At 39.8% G+C, this 20315-nt stretch overlaps 1 protein-coding gene across 1 annotated transcript in view; it reads left to right on the top strand.

The window, feature by feature from the left end:
• TMEM117 (transmembrane protein 117) overlaps positions 1 to 20315 on the top strand; it is a 126584-nt gene that overhangs the window by 63092 nt on the left and 43177 nt on the right. The window lies entirely within an intron of this gene.

Here is a 20315-nt window from a genome sequence, read left to right as displayed (position 1 = left end):
GATGCTTTGGATGGGCTTTGGATTCTTTCAGGAACATTTTGTCTTTATATACATGCCCTTTATGTCTGTGCTCATTAGGACATCCACTCAGTTTTATCATTCTCTTTGCAGCATGAGCAAACTGGATGAGCATTAACAAGATGTGGTTTGGCAGCAGGTGTGACTATATTATAAAACAACCCTAAAATTAAAGAAGCAGTTCAATTTGCTACTTTTTATTATTTTTTTTCAGTAACAAGTCCTGGGTTACAAAAAAAAAAAAACAGGCTTAAGAAATCATTGCTCTGTAATACAAAATGTGGTAGCCTAAGTAGAAAGCTCTGGGAGATGTTTTAAAACATTTCATTTTTAAAGAGCTCCTAGGGCAGACCTATTTTGAATGAAATTGATGGCAAAGCCCTAAGTGGGACAAGCTGTCAACACAGCAGGCACACATTGTCAGCATAATATGGTAAGCAGGAGCTGAGACTTTAAGCAGTTTTCACCTGTGATAAGGTAATAGTTCATTCCATACTTCTTGACATCATGATCTATTCTGTCATCATCTTTCTAAAAGAGATTTAAGGACATTTGTCTACATGGTAAATCCAGCTAGAAAACAGTCTTTGTATTTCAAGCTGAATGATGTAAACCTTTTTTTTTCCTTCCTTCGGAAATAGGTGATCTATACACTGTCTTTGAAGTATGCCTTGTAATGAAAAACCTTCATATGCTTTGTTCTTCCCGTTTTAGTAAAGCAACAGAGCTAGTGTCATTCATTACAGAGACAGATGCCCTGTCTCTTAAACCAATTAAATGAAAATGTTATTCCAGAAACCTAAATATAATTAAACATGTTTTGTCCCAGCATTCGGTTTTATGCAAATTCAGGGAAGCTATCATTTGATAGATTGATAACAGTCAAGTCAATGAAAGCATTACTGGAATTTGTTCTATGGTGCATCGTTTTTCTTGAGTGGGTAATAGAAGATGCCACACTGAATGCAGCTATGGACACCTTGCTTCGAGGACAGCTGGCTGCAGAAGAGATGTGGTGGCATTCTGCAATTGCTGTTCATAACACAACTGGTGGTTACCTCAGTCCTGTATGCTCCATGTCTGAAGCCACTTCTAAATGTTGAATGATCCGCTTATATAAACAGTCATTGGTTATAGGGTTTGTGGACACTTTTCAAACTCAAAAAACAGCTGGTGTAGTATAACATTCCACATTATTTGGGGAGTTTAAAATGTAAAGTCCATTTCTCCCTAAACAGTGCTCCCACCACAAATGGAAGACCTCCTTTAACTTGGTCAAGGTAGCCACTGCCTCAGGTGAAATAGATTTCCTTCATGGAGTTATCAACCTAGAAATCTCTGTGATAGATTGCCATTAGTGACTGGAAAGGCCCAGGAACGATTGTAAGTCACATTCATCTTTCAGTTAATCTTTCAAGATCTTCTGGCTAGAGATGCCAGTTATTTTAAGGCTTTCAGGAAGAACATAAAGCCAGAAAACTCAGTGAGGAACGGGCCAAATAAATTTAATATCGTCTCTGTACAGTGACTGAATGACCTAAGAGAAAATTGAAGACAGTACTAACAAAATTAATCAAAACAACTAAAGAAAGCTTCCTGAGAGAGACTATAAGCAGTCCCAAAAGCTGTGCACAGTACTAACAAAATTAATCAAAACAACTAAGGAAAGCTTCCTGAGAGACTATAAGCAGTCCCAAAAGCTGTGGCCCAGCTTTGTGAAATGGATGTAGTTATTTGCTCTGCAGAGATCTAAAAATTTGGCGGATTCTAGTCTCTCCAGTGGTTGTTGATCAAAGAAGACGAGTGCATCCACCTATTCCAAATGCTGATTTGTTTCAAGGTCTCATCAACAATACAAAGGTTCCCTGTTTTGAGAGAAAGTGAGGCACTGCAAAATGTAGCCCTTCCAAAAGTAGTTCTCTAGCTGCTTTCTGTCGGTGCTTGGCGGAGACTGATGAGCAATCATATAAGTGATGAGCAGACAGCCTGTAGGCTTTTATGCTTGTCAAATGCATATGTTGAAGTATTTACAGGAAGAAAAGGATCACACAGCTGTAAAACTGGAGGGGACTCGATCAGCATTGGGTAAAGTGTTGAAGAGAATATTAAACACAAAATATATGTTTAATAAAATTTAGGTCAGCAAAATTTCTATTAAACTCAAGATCTCATTAGCATTACTTAAGCAATTTTGAGCTTAGTGTAATCATGGAGACAAAGCAAAAGTTGATGTAGTGTGTTTCTCTGGAAGGTAAACTGGGTGGATACCTAACCTGACCTAAATGTGGCCCCTTGTTCTGACAGCTCATCTATTCCTCGGGCAAGAGGAATGGGCTGTCCCTAACTTGGCATAAGAGGTAGGATATTATCTACTCCTTAATACTTACACAAGATGGCTATAACTCTGAAGGAGATCCCAGAAGAGAGGACTATGTGAGAAGCAACAAATGCCACTGGTTATACCCCAGAAGAAATGAAAACTGATGCCTTTTTCCATTTGCTGGCAATTCCCACTGCCTGAACTCTGCAGTGTGGTCCAGCACTGGGGTGTGCCCCTGTTTTAGATCCTGTAAAGTGTCCTTAGTCATTTGCATGAATCCTAAATCACCAAAACACCGTGAAATCTTAGCGCCAAGGAAGCCATATTACAGGTTACAGACCACACTGAAATCAGAACTCAAGTCAGGTCAAGTGTACAGGTCAGGAAGAAGAAGCAGGTTTAAGATCAAACAGCAAAGAGACAGAAAATCACAGCAAACTAACTGCCAAGTAAGAACATCAGCTAAAAGCAAATGGTAGGAGAGCTGCTTTTTTTTAAAATATACCATTGCATGGGGCACATTCTGAGCATCCTCACATCTGAGTCTTACTTGTTAGGACATAAGAAGTTGAAGAGACTAAAACTGGAAAACAGAGGAAGACGCATTATTTCAGGAGGAGAAGGGCCTTGGCTTACACTTTGTTGGGAAATCTGCAATGAAACTTTTTTTTCTTTTTTACAAAACTGAAACTTCCAGAAATGCATCACTTTTGATTAAACTTTTATTGAGAAGTGTTTCTCTTCTGTGGGAAGGAATTTCTGATCAAAAGTAGTGAGAGGCTCGTTCTCCTCAGAGAAACCAGTAGCATGGTGATCAAATCCACGTGGATGAATGTTAATCTGAGCCCCTGCACTTCTCAGTGGAGGGGAGTGGGAGGAGAAATCTCAGTCTGGGTTTACTGCACCTTTACTGAGTTCCCTGAATTTTGCTACTTCTTCCCGCATTTATCTTTTTTTTTTCTTAATTTCTGTTTGCTATAACAAGCAGGAAAAGAGTGCAAATTAGTCTCTGGGTAGAAGACAGGGCTTCTTCTGAAATACTGAAAAGTTTCTGTTTGGAGGGAATAACCATTCCCTGACAAACTTGAAGTTTAACCAAATATGTATCTGGCATCTTACTGAATTCAGCATTAACAATTCTCAAGTTCTCTTGTGCTCCTTGCTTCCTGGAAGTTCCTCATGTTCATCTATCATTGGAAAAGTGACAATATTCATATTATCACAGAACTGGGCACAAAATTAGCAGAATATCACTAGTCTTCAGCATATATTCTGCTAAGTCTCTTTATTAGTTTCTTTTTGCTCATTCTTCTTTCCAATCTTGTTTTATGCGTTGCCTGGTCTAGTCGAGAGGTGTTGTCCCTGCCCATGACAGGCAGGTTGGACTAGATGATCTCTAAGGTCCCTTCCAGCCTAGGCCATTCTATGATTCTGTGATTCTATGAAGGTTAACTTCCCAGGAAAACAAAATCACAGTAACTCGAGTGTGATTTTTCTTTGTCTTCTATGAAGATGTGTCAGCCTTATACTGGAATTACCTCAGCTTGTAGAGGAACATGTGTATTAACTTTTATTTCCTGAGTGCCCTTTGCGCTATTACTCTTGAATCATTTACAATTACTGTAAATATCAAGTGAAGTTTTGAGTGCTTGCATTTGTAAAGTCTTAGTTGGAGCAACGATGTCAGCAGAAATTCAGAAGTCCTGTGCACAAAAGAAAGCCCTTCTGTTTTGATTGTGTGGATTTTTTTCAGGAGTAATTGGAATACTTTTTTTTTTACTTGAGGCTAGTGCTATTGCCATTCACATTTTTTCTATATTGAAAAATAGGGTTGTTTATTGTGTGATAAGATCATGTTTCCTTCATGAATGTTACTGATGTGTAACTTCCATGATAGACTACTAACATTTTTTTTACTGGAGGGGAAATAGCCTAGGAGTGTAAGATCACAGGATAATTCAGGCTAGAATTCATGACATTTCAGGAGGTTTCTAGTCCTACTCAAAGCAGGGTTGGCTCTGAGCTGAGGCTAAGTTGCTCAGAGCTTTATCATCTTGGGTCTCAGAAACCTGTAGGGATGGAGACTGCATAGCCTCTCTGAGCAGCCTCTTCCACTGCCTGCCGGGATTCATCGGAAACAGTTTTTCATTTAGCCTATGCCATTCTATGATTCTATGATTACATCCGGTCTGAATCTCTCTTGTTTCAAAATATGCGTTGTCTCTTGTCCTCCTGTCATTCACTGCTGCGAAGAGGTTGGCTCCATCATCTTGCTGACCTCCCCAAAGGTACTGCGAGGCAGCTGTTAGGTGCTCCCAAAGCCACTCTTTGTCCATGCTGAACTTGCCGTTATCCCTCAGCCTCTCCTCACAGGACAAGTGCTTCAGCCCCCAACCAGCTTGAGGACCTCAACTTCAGTTCACTGGTACTTTTTATATACTGAGGTGTCAAAGACTGGATGCGATATTGAGGACATGGTCTAACAAGTGCAGAGTAGAGGAAAACAAGAATTTCCCTTGATCTACTGGCCACACTCCTGTCAGTACAGCACCGGACAATGTCGGCACCTTTTTGCTGCCAGTGCACATGCCTAGCTTTTGCTAAGCTTACTCTCTACCAATGACCCTTTCTTAGTAAGGTAAGATTTATATTATTCAGAAAATTTTTGACATAAAAAGGCATTGCTCAGGAGGAAAGATTAAAGCTTTTCGAATTTTTTTTTTTTGGTGTTGGAGTTGTTTTGGAAATACATTTAATCAAAAGATAAGCAACTTGTTAGATGAAAGAGCCTGCATTTTTTCAAAATGCTTTGGGGAAAAAAAAACACATTAAAAAGCAGTTCAAAACAATTGTAATTATATTTTACTTTGATAGGCCTTGCACAAATGTAATTGTAAAAAGCACAGCATCTTGATAAATGAGAAGTTATATCCCATAAATACTGTGGTGTGTGAAACCTAAAATGATGAGAAGTTTCTTATTCCATCACACTAATATGTAACTAAAATATGCAGCTAATCTAGTCCACAACACAGAAAGCTATTAAGCTGCTATGATTAACTTATTCTAAATTTGAACTGTAATTTTTAAATTTTGGTTGTGGATATAATATGTTGTCTTAAAAGCTGTGAGAATGTAAGTGTATACTAAACAGCCCTCCCACCTACTCTTATCAAAAGCTTTGTTTAAGAGCATCAGCATGACAGCGTCTAGGAAAGGACAATGTCTTCTATATGTTCTACACAGATAAAATCAGACTCCATCTTTATCCTCGATGCTTTGTAACTCGAGATCAGAAAGACAGCAGGAAATTTTGAGATTTTTTTTTCTTGTTTTTTCCAAGAACTTGTAAGGATAGTTTTAAGACTGTACAAAATGAAAAATGCTTTGAAAAGTAATTTCAGTTTTCTAAAATGTGTTTCAAAAAGCAAATAAACCCCAGTTTTTCAGTGGCATTTTTCATTTGACAGTTTCTAAAAAGAACTTTTCCATTATTTTATTCCAAGATGAATTTTGATAGTTCCTAAAAAACAGTATTTTTTTTTCTAAATTAAGTGGACTTTTCTGTATTTTCTTGAAATAAATTAAAACAATAAAAACTGAAATTCAGCTCTGGATTCAGATGCCTGGTATTTACATCCTGATTGTGGCTATCAACATGTCACCTTCCATTACAGCTGATGACCAGCGTAGATGATGGTCGTTCAGGTCTGCTTCGAATAGAAATTTGTATTTAGTCACTCATATAATTTTCCGGAGTCTACTGACTGAATAAAGGTGGGATTCAGGTATTTAAGCATAAGCATTGACTAAAATTTGAAATACTTTAGAGTATTGAAAAAAGTGCACAGGCCTGGTAGACATGACTCAGGACTCGGAGGACATCTCCTGTTGCAGAATTTGGAGGCCAACTAACGTACTACACAGCGCCCAGAATCATAGAATCACAGAGTTACAGAATGTTCGGGGTTGGAAGGGACCTCTGGAAATCATCTAGTTCAACCCCCCCTGCCAGAGCAGCTTCACCTAGAGCAGGTTGCACAGGGTGGCATCCAGGTGAGATTTGAATGTCTCTAGAGATGGAGACTCCACCACCAAATTGCACTAAACACTTAGGTTTAGGTGACCAAATCTCACAGGTAACCTCGTCTCACACTATATCCCTAGTGACTGTAATGAGAGATTAGATAGGTTAGCTCACATGTAAATTTCTACGAAAAACCATCTATGGTTAAGTTTCTAGCTGAATCTGAATTCCTCATAAAATGTTTTGACTGTACTGAAATAAAACATTGTAAAAATACTGTTGTGTTAAAAAAATAACAATCAGTTGTTCGTTTTGCTCTAGTCAAAATGTAGCAGACTTCACATCTGATTTGGGAAAAAATTTGAATAATTTAAATACAGCAGAGAAATATGAGTCTATAATACCCTGAAGAGAACATTTGGTGTTGTCCGTGTCGTAAAATTTTGATCAGGGCTAAAGTTTCATTAATCATGAAATAAATTGTGAATACAAACAATGCTAGTCAATTCAATAATTGGGAAATAATGAATAAAGCTATTTATTAATGAAGGACTTTATTTATAAATACATTGACTTACAAACTTTCTGACTTATATGTTGTTAATTGGGCCTTCTGAAGAATCCATGTCTTAAATCAACCATCTTGAAATCCAAGGAACACAGATCATAGGCTTGAAAGTGTGGTGTTAAATCCACACTTGTGCTCTTGCCTGTTTCTGAAACTAGAAAATAATAACATGTTTCAACTCAGGAAGATCAAGGAGGTGCTGGGATATATCTCTAGCTCCTGCTATAGCTCTGGAGAGCCTAATTTTAGGCTCTTAGAATAGCATTTCAATTACCATCGAAATGCATTTGAAATGGGAGTTGCTTTCTAAATGTAAAGATGTATATTTTTTCCATTTCAAAAGCTTTTGCGCATTCTACATTGTAATTAATTTAAGATTTTAGTGAATATCATGATAACTGAGAAAAGGAGACCAAGAGTTTTTTCTTCTCTTAACCAGCTTCTGTGACAGTTACTGGGGATGCTGGAAGCAGAAAGTCAAAGACCCTATTATGTTTTGACATATGATCCCATGTCTTCCCATTATGGTGAACAGCAAGCCTTTACCTCACTCTTGCCAAGGACTGAGAGTAACATAAAGACTTAACAATTGACCATTAAGACACTTAGCTGGGTGTGGAAAATACATGTCCAGCGAGTTGTACTAATGTCGACATTTATACAAAGTAGAGCAGATCCAACTAGAGAGTCTGAACAACTAGTACCATGTAGCATCCAAAAACCTGGCTATTATGGCATTCAGCTGATCTCTTTAAGACTGATATTCAAACACCTGCTCTGAATCACACAGACCAGAGCAAATATTGGCCCCCGATCTGTTTGCCTCATCTCATGAAGCTGAGATGCTGCCCTAACTCCTCGCTCCTCTGCCACAGTGGGGTGCAGGAATCATGGCCAGTTCTGACACAGCTTCTATCACATTACAGGAATCATCCCTTTCACAGGTAAATTCCATGTATTGGTGAACTGCTGTTGTCTGGATATAAACAATTTTCACTGAAAAATTGCTGGGCAGTTTTATCCTAAGGCGCATCTGTTGCTCTGAAAACATTCTTGAAAATCTTGTTTCTGTTGTTTCTTGAGCCAGAGGTCTTCCAGCCCCCACTCTGTTGAGAGAGTAAGAGATGTATCGATCTGAAAGTAAACCAGAAAAATGGCTTCCCTCTGCCTTATATAGACTTGTGGGGGTTTTGTTTTGGTTTTTTTTTTTCCAAAATGCTTTCTAGTGGTGTTAGGCAATTAACTCCTAACTTAGACCATGGAGTAGTGTTCCCTGGGTACACAGTTGCAAGAAAAAGTATGTGAATCTTTTGGAATTTCATGGTGTTCTGCATTAATTTGTCATAAAATGTGATCTAAGTCAAGAGTATTGACAAGTATAATATGCCTAAAATAATAACATGAAAACAATTCTGATCCTCCATGTCTTTATTGAACACACTCACTCAACACTCAAAATGCTAGCAGAAAAAATAAGTGAACCCTTGGAATCAATAACTAGTTGAAGCCCCCTTGACAGCAATAACCTCAGCCAGGTGCTTCCTGTAGCTGTGGATCGGACCTGCACGTCATTAAGGAGGGATTTTTGCCCATTCTTCCTGGCAGAACTGCTTTAGCTCTGTCATATTCCTTAGACATCTCATGTGCATGACTTTCAAGTCATTCCACAGCATCCCTATGGGGCTCAGGTCTGGGCTCTGACTTGGCCACTCCAAAAGGTGGATTTTGTTTTTCTGAAGCCATTCTGTTGTTGCTCTGGTGTTTTTGGTCAATGTCCTGTTGCATCACCCAACATCTACAGAGTTCCAGCTGACATACAGACATTCTCACATTATCCTGAAGAATTTTTTGATACACTTGGGAATTCCTCAATGACTGCAAGCTGGCCAGGCACTCATGCAGCAAAGCAGGCCCAAATCGTGATGTTTCCTCCACCATACTTTACAGTTGGGATGATGTTTTCATGATATGCAGCGCCATTTTTATGCCAGATGTAGTGCTGTGTGTTCTTTCCAAATAGTTCAATCTTTGTTTCATCAGTCCACAAAACATTTTGCCAATGCCACTGTGAAGTGTCAATGTGCTCTTTCACAAACTTGGGGCATGCAGCAATGTTCTTTGGAGTAAGCAGCAGCTTCCTTCGGGGTGTCCTGCCATAGACACCCTGCTTGTTCAATGTTTTATGTACTGTAGTCTCATGAACACAGATGTTAGCCAGCTCCAATGATGCCTTCAACTCTTTGGCTGTCACTTGGCATTGTTTATTTACCTCATTGACGAGCCTTTGTTGTGCTCTTGGGGTCATTTTGACTGGGCGCCCACTACTTGGTAGAGTAGCCACAGTCCTAAAGTGTCTCAATTTGTAGATCATTTGCTTGACTGTGGACTGGGGAATTTCTAAGGTCTTTGAAATCACTTTGGAACCCTTTCAAGCTTTATGTAAAGCAACAATTCTTGATCTTAGATCCTCTGAAAGCTCTTTTTGGTGAGGCATGGCTCACATAGGCATACATCTTGTGTGGAGCAAACTCAAAACGTTTGAGTGGGTTTTATCAGTCAATGTAGCTCTAGTCCACACCTCCAAATTCATTTTCTTAACAAGCCTCCAGGTATGCTAATACCTGACTCCCATTAGCTTTTTTGAGATCAGCTCAAGGGTTCACTTACTATTTCCACTAGCATTTTGAATGTTGAATAAGTGTGTTCAGTAAAGACATGGAGGATCAGAACTGTTTTCATGTTATTATTTTAGGCACATTATATTTGTCAATACTCTTGACTTAGATGATGGTTAGATCACATTGTTGACAAATTAATGCAGAATACCATGAAATTCCAAAAGATTCACATACTTCTTGCAGCTGTAACCCATCTGAGTCCTATACTACCTTGTGTGTGATAGGTGTTGATTGAAAATGTTTTTTGCAAGCAAGACCACAACCCTTTTTAAACTGTTTATCCTTTTCTGTGTCACAGATAGGAAATGGCATTTGAAACTTAAAGCTTATGGCTGATGAGTTTAATTTAAATGAGCTGCTGTTTGAAATAGATAACACTTTCATTTTAGTAAATTAATGGTGTGGCAAAAGGAAACTCAAAGATGTTTCTACCTATAATAAAAAAATGATGCTCTCTAGCATTTTAATATTTCACCATGTGATTACATTACCTAATCTTATTCATTTTATTACATGAAACATGTTTCCTCTGTGCATTAACTTAAATGTAATTTCAGGCTTTATACAAATCTTTGTGGAAAAATCCCAAATAGGTCTGGAATCATATTGACACACTCCAATAAAATTGCATCTGTCGCTGTCAATGGATGAAAGTAAAGCAAGGTTTGTGGGAGAAGTAGTATCCTTTCTTTGGCAAAGCAATGTAATTGGGAAAAATAAACTAGGGAAAAATAAACTAGTGAATTTTACATTCATAAAAATGTTTTTCATTTTTCTAAGGAAAAAGAATGTGTAGAAATGCAGAATAAACAATTCCAGTTTTGCCAAAGTCAGAGCATTCTTTATACTCTGGCATTTGGTTTCTTCAGTTCACCAGGCAGAACAACCACAAGCATAGACTAGAAGACTTTATGGGGAATGCAAGGTTTCCAAAATGCGCAGTATCTGCTATTGATGAGCATTTATGAAGCACTCTCAACACAGTTCACTTTGCTGTTCTCTATTTGAAACAGAGAATATTTCAGAACTTGCGCTTTCGGAACAGATACTTTGGAAGTGGCAGTTATGGGCAAATAGAGGATTACTTACCCATTACTTACCCATTGCTGATGTATTATGTCCTACTGTAGAAGTCAGAAATACACTATTGTGATGGGAAGTTTTTTAAAAAGATAATGCAATTCAAAGTTTGAATTAAAAGCCATTTTATTCTAATTAGTATTTAACTTCAGCTAATTAAGTCTTTTTGATGGTAATCTACATTAACATACTTGCCCAATTTCTTATGCCTGTGGAGCATGCCATGAGGGGTGTGGGACTCTGAAATCTGGCAGTACTGTTATTTCATATCTCTACCACATATTTTTCCCCCACCAGGGGAACAAACACCATATTTTTACAAAAGAGATCCAGTGTAATTGTTTTATTTTTAAATATTCCTAGATATTTGTGGCTTGTGAATTCTTCTAGGGTGTGTCTGTAGCTGCAGTTCACTTCGGTAGCAGACCTCTGAAGTGGATCTCCCAGTCATCTCTCCACCTGCCCTTTGTATTATAGCATGGGTGGATCATGGGGTGCACAAGTGGGATCCCTTCTGGCTGCAGGTGAAGTGGAAGCTGCTCCTTGGGATCTCGCCTAGCAAACTGCAGTTTCAGATGAATGCTCAGGTCAGCCCACAGGATGCAAACCTTGTGAATACGGGTTCCCCAGCACCAGCCGCATTGCTTGGTGGCACTGCTCTACCCCCTGGCACTGCAGGAGCTGCTGGTAAAGACAGAGCTCTCGAGTCTTTGCTCACTCTCCTTGCAGAGTGTTGTCCCACTGGAGCAGAAGAAGCAGTGGCCAGCTGGAGGCTCGAACCCATCCTTCTCCAGAGAACCCAGATGCTCTTTCACTCACGGAGCATCTGTCCCTTATACTTAATTGCAGAAGTGGTGCAGAAGCAACAGGCAGACTAAATATTTTATTTTAAATGGTTGTAGAGTTGCTATTTTTGACAGATTTAATAACAGAACCATTCCTAATTAAAACAAGTGAAATAAAAAGTGTTGGCATTTGCATATGAACATCTGCGGTAGCATTGTTCTTTATAGTTATTGTACACTGTGGGACAGTATGTTTGGCCAGTGCTGATTCTGGGATTAAAAATTACAGGAAGTATTTAACCTGATGGATGATTTTTCTTTCCTGCACACTGGAAACTATTTTTAAATATCAAGAGTGGTAAATTTTGTTCCTCCTTTTCTGTATGTGCTTTCACAGAGTGTTTTTAACTATTTTGGCACATTCATGAAAAACTGACATTATAGACCACTGCAGCTGAAAACATAAAGTGTAGTTTATACAACATTGATTAGAATTGCACTTCTGCTTCCTACAGTACCATCCGAAGCTGCAAGTTTTGATAAGCACTGATTAATTGCTAGGTGGTTTTATTTAGAGGTTACATATACCAAGACTATATGCTAGTTAATTTTCTTTATTTAGTAAGTTCACTTATATTTTATATATTTAAGTATATACACTCATTTCCTTAATGAATAATAACAGGAATAGAGAATCGAAGGTCTGGTTTCTTTATTAATCCATTCCTCTGTTCCAAGTATAAATAGTATTAGAGGAATACCTGCAGTACTTATTAGAAATCTTTAACTATTTTTAAATAACCTGGATTAATGGAAAGTATCTGTGAAAGTGTGAAGAGAAGTTCCAGTAGTGCTCTGTCATACAAAACTAAGAGTTCCATTTGACTAAGGACAGGTAGATATTTCTGGAAAAGGTGTAGTCAAAGGGCAAGATACTGTTTTTTGCCTCTTGGAAATGACAAAATGAAGATGAGGAGAATAGCCAAAGTTTGTCTTTCATCTCTTCAGTCGATCTCAACAGAACTCTTGCTATCTGATCATCAAAGCTGCAGCTTCATAAAAGATTTGGCAGAGGGTCATGCAAGACAGAAAAAATCTAAACAGCTCTAACAATGAGCAGCTCAAAGTTGCTGGTAAATTGAAGGTAGTGTTATCTCCCCCTCATGTATGTTTGGGCAAAGAACTGGTATTTGAGCAGTGAAAAACTTCACTTTCACTGTGTGACGGTTTGAGAAATGAGCTCCCATCACACACAAGAATTTGTTTTCGGTACACTTTGCCCTGCTGATTTAGACATGAAGAATCAGGAGACTCAGAATGGAAGCAGTTCTTGTTTACAGTGTTAAATGTTTTGTGAACTTGTACGAATTTCTTAGCTTGTCTTTATCTTTCCAGGGAAAAAATCAGTTTTGTTCAGTTTTCAACTCAGTGTAAAAGAAAAGCACAGACTGTTTCTTGAAGACGTGGATGAATAGAGGCAAAAGTACTCCTGACATAGATCTGGAGGGGATGTGCTATATGAATGGTTTGTGGTACTACACTGGGGCTGCAAGAGTCAGGGCCTTATGGACTCTGCCTAGAGAATTCCTGATGTAAGAAGTAAGATATGGAAAACAGCAGAAGAGGGTGCCTCCAAGCAGCCAGGACCTAAGATGTGCCTTCTTTCAGCCAAGACTTCTGAGAACATGCTTGGCAAACTGATTTAATGAAGTGACATGGCGTATGGGCCAAAGCAGGCAGGACACAGGAACCAAACATCATGGCTGAAATGCAAAGAGTAAATTTATTCTTTCTAACTGAGAATCTGGAGAATCTTTGAATCAGCACCAGGGCAGAGGCATGTACATGAGCAGCGATCACACAAGCAGCATGGCAAGCAGCAGCACAGGCCCAAAGAGATTTCCCCTTGCTAGAAAGCATGTGGTATTTAACGTGCTGCTTTGTTACGTTTGACCTGTTGTTCTATCTGAGTTCCAAAGACTCAGGCACAACAGCTTTGCTTTCTTCCTTCCTGCAGCAGGGCAGGGATGCGAGAGACACCCCCGCATCTATCCCAGGCCTCTGTTACCTTAAGTACGAGGGTGCTTCTTGTTGAGCACACAAGGCCAAGCAATAATCTAGTATGATGTGTCTTCTGACACCCCATCTACGAGTCACTTAGGTGTACCTACAATCCTCCTTGCCAGTCTTCCATTATATTCCCACACATGGGCAAGCCAGTCTTCCATTTGAACTGCCTTGGCCATGCCCAATAATGTTACTGAGTAATTAGAATATGTGCACTCACGTGGGCAGTTTACAGATGTAGCCAGGAAAACCTTTTACCGGAAGGGCTGGTAGCAGTGCTGTTACTTTGGAATTAAACCAGAACGAAATTATGTGGCCCTTCCTCCCCCTGAAATAAAGCCAGAAAGTCTTAGGTTTGCATTGACACTTGACATCAGTTGTAATAGATTGCAGAGCATGGGTAGGTATTTGCTTCCTCCCTTTTCTGGCTTAGTCTCTCACAACTCTTCCTCCAGAGCCCAACTTTATTTTTCAGAGAAGTCCATCTGCTGCTCTGGCACACAGCGCTCTCTCTCCCATGCACAGGCATGGCATGGCTCTAGTGGCATTTCAGATGGCAGTGGTGGGATTTGCCGTGGGGCAGACATACTGCAAACCCTGGTAAGACAGACAGTCTGCACACTAAGCTGCACAGGGCATGGCTCTAGTGGCATTTCAGATGGCAGAGGTGGGATTTGCTGTGGGGCAGACATACTGCAAACCCTGGTAAGGCAGGCAGTCTGCACACCAAGCTGCACAGGCTCAGCTGTGACATTCTCTGCCACGCTCCTTGAAAAGCAGTTTCCCAGTTCCTGGCTTTTGATGGCAGAAGGTCTTTATTTCAATCATAGAATCATAGAATGCTTTGAGTTGGAAGGGGACTTTTACATGTCATCTGGTACAACCCCCCTGCCAGAAGCAGGGACATCTTCAACCAGATCAGGTTGCTCAGAGCCCTGTCCAACTTGACCGTGAATGTTTCTAGAGAAACATTCTTCTCAAGGCTAAACAACCCCACCTCTCTCAGCCTTTCTTTATAGGAGAGGTGTTCTATCGATTTGATCATTTTTGTGGCCCTGCTCTGGACCTGCTCCAGCAGGTCCGTGTCTTTCTTGTGCTGACAACTTTGGAGCTAGCACGGTACTGCAGGTGGGATCTCACCAGAGCAGGGCAGAGGGACAGAATCACCTCTCTTGATCTGCTGGCCATGCTTCTTTTGATGCAGACCAGGATGTGTTTGGCTTTCTGGGCTGTGACCTTTCTTGCTAGTTATGGATCTAAAGAATTATTGATGCATTTGAATGCAGCTACACATTCAGAGAACAACTGCATTGCAGATCCCAGGAGTAAGTGGCTTCTTTCCTGCACAGACAAATTTGCGCTCATCCCATTCGTAAAGAACTTGCAGACTTCATAAGCTCAGGATTGTGCAGGTGCAAGAGAAAGGGAGAAAAGTTACAGACCAGTAAGACAAGGCAAGGACAATGTCTGCAGAAAGATGAGGGCACTGCCAAAACAACGCTGTAAGGGAGACTGCAGAGGCTTGGGAGCCTTCAGTGCCAGACTGAGCTTACCAAACTCTTTTGGGAATTACTTGGTAACATGGTTATGACCAGCATGCAATGTGGCAATTCCTGCTCCTCACATCCCAGGAACGTATCTCAGGCTTTCCCTGCCACATGGAAATGGAAACAAGCCAGACTTACTTGGAGGCAATGGTGTTGCGATTTCTAAAGGGAAGGTCGCAAAAACGACAGAACTTATCTACATGTAGATAAGCAGGCACTTCTTTATTGCAGCGCTGGGAAGCCTGGAAATCATCCAATGCTTCGAAAACATCAACAAAAATGCAATCTATTTATACACCCTTTTACAAAATTATAATATTTAACATAAACATGCATACTATACCCGCTATTAATTTTGACCTTTACAATGATTGGTTTAGCCCTTATTAATATTCTTATATCGATAAGATCATTGGTTATTCTATTGATTACAAGACCTAATATACAAATTAAGGTGCAATAGTATTGCTTGTTTCTATGGTGTTTCTATGCGATGTTTCTATGTTACTACCACAAAACACAAGATAGAAAGCTAGGGAGATAGGTACAGAACATTCCAGGAAAGTAGGGAGGTAAGGAGGGAAGCAGACGCAGAACATCTCCAGGGAGAAGGGGGAAACAAACACAAAACACTCCCTGTGCGTTTCACAACTTGTAACAGCTCTACTTCTAGTCAAGGCCTATACACTACTACTTAGCATAAGTAAGATTTTAAGGTTTTATATTCCTTATGCTAATATAAGTCAATTAACTATTTTAATTAAAATGGTAATTGATTAAAATGATAATTAGTTATTCATTAGCTCCTTGAAACTTAAATTTGATTACAACAATGGGAAAAGTCATCTTTACTTTTACCACCGTTGAGTGATGTCACCCATGAAATAGTCCAGAGTGTAGGAGCACTCTCACAGCAGTGGATGGGTTACTTACTTGACTGTTTTTTGCTTTGTTTCACTGGACATTTAGGATTTATCTTAGACTTCTGGAAGCGCTTTTTAGGAAATCTCATGCTAATCCAATGTTTTGGGGTGGATGGAAGCAGGCAACCCTGGCACTTCAAAGTACGATTTGCTGAAGAAGGGCACAGTTCTGTTCACCCAAATACACACTATTAATTTTATTTTTTTTTACTAGGGAATGTATTGGCCTCAACTGGCCTATTTTGCTTTTGTTACTTTTCTTTTACTCTTGCTGTGATGTTGCATTGGCTTTGAGCTTTGAGTCCTTGGTGTTTGTGTTCAGGTTATTTTTTTTCATTACCCTTTGTAAGTATGTCTTGCTTATTCAATGTACCTGTGTTTCTAATTTAAGTTTTCTTAGTTCACTCTTTGACCACAGCTGTGCCAGAGTGAGGCACTCAGGGCATCTTGTCACTGGGATACCAGCAGAGAAATTTCTCAGAAAGCTCCATGAGGAGCACTTTTCTCAGAGGGTGAGAGAAGAGCACTAGAAAGGGAGGAATGATGAAGAACTATTTTCCTTTACAATGAGATTTTTTTTACAACAAGAATCAGTAGGAATGCCCAGCCTGATCTATGGTCATCATATGCCAAGTGATAGCTCAGGCATTGTATAAATCATTGTGAAAGATCAAGAGGTGTTTCAGGAAAGGATGCAATATTTTCAGCCCAACAGGCAGAAATAAGACTGAGATAATGTATATGATGGCTACGGCATGTCTGGGCAATGAAGGTATGCATGGACTCTCACAGTGAAGTGAATCCTGCTGTTTCCAGTTATGGTCCTGTTGGCCGAGTTCCTTCCTCAGCAGAAGCTATGCAGTGCACTACTTAATGCCCACAGGATTTAGGAAGCTGGTATCTAGATGAACAAATTAAGTCTGTGATCTCATAGCAAAGCAGCCTATTGCAAGCTCTTTGAGCATGCTGTGAAATTTATGGCCATATAAAAAAAATTATGAAGACAGCAGGGACTGTGCAGTACTGCTTACAGAGCAGGTCAGTACCTCTGTACTGGATTGCCCCAAATCAAAGATACTCTGTTTTCTAAATATTTCATGCAAACCTGTTATTTACCAGGGTCTGCATTCTGCTGCAGTGACAGCCGTTTTCTATTCACATTAACTATGACCTCCACTGTGAGAACAGAAGATTCATTGTGACCAGTGTCATGGACTTTTGCAAAGTTCAAGAGATCATACAGCAAAGCTGTGGATGACACCTATGATGGGAGTGTGTGACTCACGACATAATACACTAGCTCTGAATTTCCCCACCTCTAGGTGCTTTCCAAACAGCTTGTCTAGGGTTGAGTTGTCCAGACTTCAGGGGATGATGGCTACATTCTTGAACACTAGAACAGCAGTGTGGAGACACTGTAGATAGATTAATGCCAGACATTGTTGAAGATGGCCCGTTGCATGTGGATGTTCTCTAGTTACTACTGATTTCATAGTGTAGAGGAAAATGAGCTATTACAGCCTTTCCTTTCTCCTTCAGAAATGGCATTTCTGCGTGATACGGACTGCAAGGTTGAGGTCATGACCCTGTCTGCCATGAGAGATTATCTGCAGCCACCTCCAATGATAAAAACCTGCTCAAGCTTCTGGCCCTGTTGTGCATAACCTCTCACAGTGTATACCATGCTGGATGATCGATGCTAAGTGGTTGGTCAGCCTGTTCAAAGCTTATGGTCCGAGAAAGTCCTGCTGTGGGGAGGTGCAGAAGCCAAAGACATCTAATTTGGCCCTTGATATATGTGTGAGGACAAAATTAATGTTCTGTTGACAAATGAGGACCAGCAGTGTGAACTCAGTTTGGCGTGAGTGACTTAGTTTGGCAAATTCAAAACCAAACTCAGTCCTGACTATCAAAGATTATGGAGATACAGTGTGAAAAATTGCCTGCTTCTTGAGAGGCCATAAAAACTTCCTTGCTTCAAGCTTTTCCTCAGTTCAGTGTATAACTGGGGATTTTAGATCGTCACTGGGAGTGATAAGGACAGTACTGACTTTTCTGGACCTACCTAATAATTTTAACTTCTCAGTATGCAATTGGCCTGGGCAGTGTTTTTTTGCAGACGCTATTTTTTGCTTTTGTTCTTCATAACAACCTTTTATCTTGAAAAGTATGCTGGAGGTTGTAAAGTGTGTGTTACTGTAGCTGAACAGGAGCCCACGGCACATAATCATTCAATGCAGCAAGCTAGAATTCGAAGTGAAATATAAAAATGTATTTCCTCTGTGAAGCAGAGAAAGAAGTTGCATTTCTTAATGTCTGGTACAGAGAAGAAACAATCCTCTCTTGCCTTTCCCCTCATACCCCTTCTATAAGCAGAAAACGAAGAAGTCCTGCCAGCAATGCTGTGCAGAGTTGGGTGGCATCGCTCTGTCTCAGTAATGTGTGTTGCAAAATAAAGGACAGGCTACACTGGACTAGATGTTGCAAAGTGGCTCATGTTGGTTTTGGAGATGCAAGTTATGTTAAGTTAAATGAAATCCTCAGCTTCTTCTGTTAATCCCCAGGATGCTGGGGCAGTGCTGTACTTTCACAAGAAGTGAACTGAACTCTAACCCAGACAAACTCAGTTTATAACAACTCCAGAAGCATGTATAATATCTTGCTGTGTTCCAGTATTGTAGGTCAAAAATACAATTGAGTGCTAATTATGCTGTTTAATGCAACCATTTCAGAAGTCTATTTCTAACCTTTTTGAATGGTTTCGCATTTTCTTTTTCTATTAGTAGCACATTTTCTGCTCCCTTCCCTCCCTATTTGACATTTCAGAATGAATAACGAAGCAGTTTTTTAAGTGCATATGCATTTCCTCAAGGAAATGACACACACTGGTCTTTGCATGCATGCCAATGAAGCATGCATAAAAATACGTCTGCCTTTACTTGCATACATGCCAAAGTCTGACCTTCCATGCTATGAACTCTTGCTCCAAAACGCAAATGCATAATTCAAGAGAACTGAAACAGAATATTGTTGAGCATAACTTCTGGGTACATGGTTTCCCTAGCAAACTACGCATACTCGAGTTACATTTCTAAACTGTCTGTGGACTTGGAGATGTGGGTTCCTCAGAATGAGGACAAGGAAAATCAGTACACCCAGTGGCCAGAGCCGCCTGCATGGGCATCAGACAAGCATTGGGGACTGTGTTCTTTCTGGAAAACTTCTCAGCTAAAATGAGAACATTTACCGCCATGTAAATTTCAGATATGAAAGTGCAATATGTGAGAAAAACCACCTTTGAGGATCTCAAGAGTCTATATGCATGAGAGAAGTACTGTAATGAATTGGCTTTCTGAAGTAAACAATTCTGAGTATGTGCCAAAGTTGAGCTTGTAGAAAAGTCAGTGGGGTTCAGGTACTGACAGGTGAGATGGTAGCTGAACAAATGTTTTGGGGATTGAATATTGCTTAGCTCTAATTAAGCCTAATATGCCTCATTTGTGTTCTTTCTTCCCAGATGCTGGTAATACACTCAAGGGATACTGTTATGGTGCCAACCACAGTATTGAATATAACTGAACCTATTTATAAAGAATAAAAATAAACATTCAAAGGTAGAGGTAGTAGCAATCAAGCCATTTTGTGTCTCATTAGAGTGTGAAGAAGCACAGCCCATCATGCCGCAGAAGAATGGTGTTCAGGAGTCCAAATATGCACACTTGTGCTTGTGTGCATATTTGTTTTCCTTTCCTACACGGACACAGCCAAGGTTGATGTATAAAAAGAAATGCCTACACACAGACTGGTAGCCTGTGACTACTAGTGTCCAGATTTTTCTTTTACTCTGCTGAGTATTTGTCCTATTTGGAGGTGTCATGGGAAATATTCTTCACATTGTTTTACAGCCCTTGGTAGCTGAAGAAAATGAGACTTTATTGCAGTGGAAAAAAACCTCCACCCTGCTGCAATTATTTAGCTGTGTGCGTGCATTCAGATGTTGATATGCCTCTGTTACAGCATGGATTTACTGTCAGCTATGGCTACTGGGAAAAGCCTTGCTCCTCCTCAAATTACCACCTAAATTTGCCTCCTTCCATGCAACGAGGAATTCAGTCATCACTGCCGGCTCTGACAGATATCACCAAAGTGCTGCTAGAAATGATGCAGAGCTATTCTAGGGGGATAGCTTCAATATTTTCTTAAATACCATATTGCAAAATTGTGTGAATTAGCCGAATGTGTCTTCTGGAATTCTCATAGCATTATATGGAGGCTTTATTACTTCTGTAATTCACTCTTCAT

The sequence above is a fragment of the Apaloderma vittatum genome, unplaced genomic scaffold (assembly GCF_000703405.1).
Source record: "Apaloderma vittatum isolate BGI_N311 unplaced genomic scaffold, ASM70340v1 scaffold9864, whole genome shotgun sequence".
In the NCBI taxonomy this organism is placed as follows: Eukaryota; Metazoa; Chordata; class Aves; order Trogoniformes; family Trogonidae; genus Apaloderma; species Apaloderma vittatum.
Note: the sequence above shows the minus strand (reverse complement) of the source record. Positions and strands in the feature narration are given on the sequence as shown.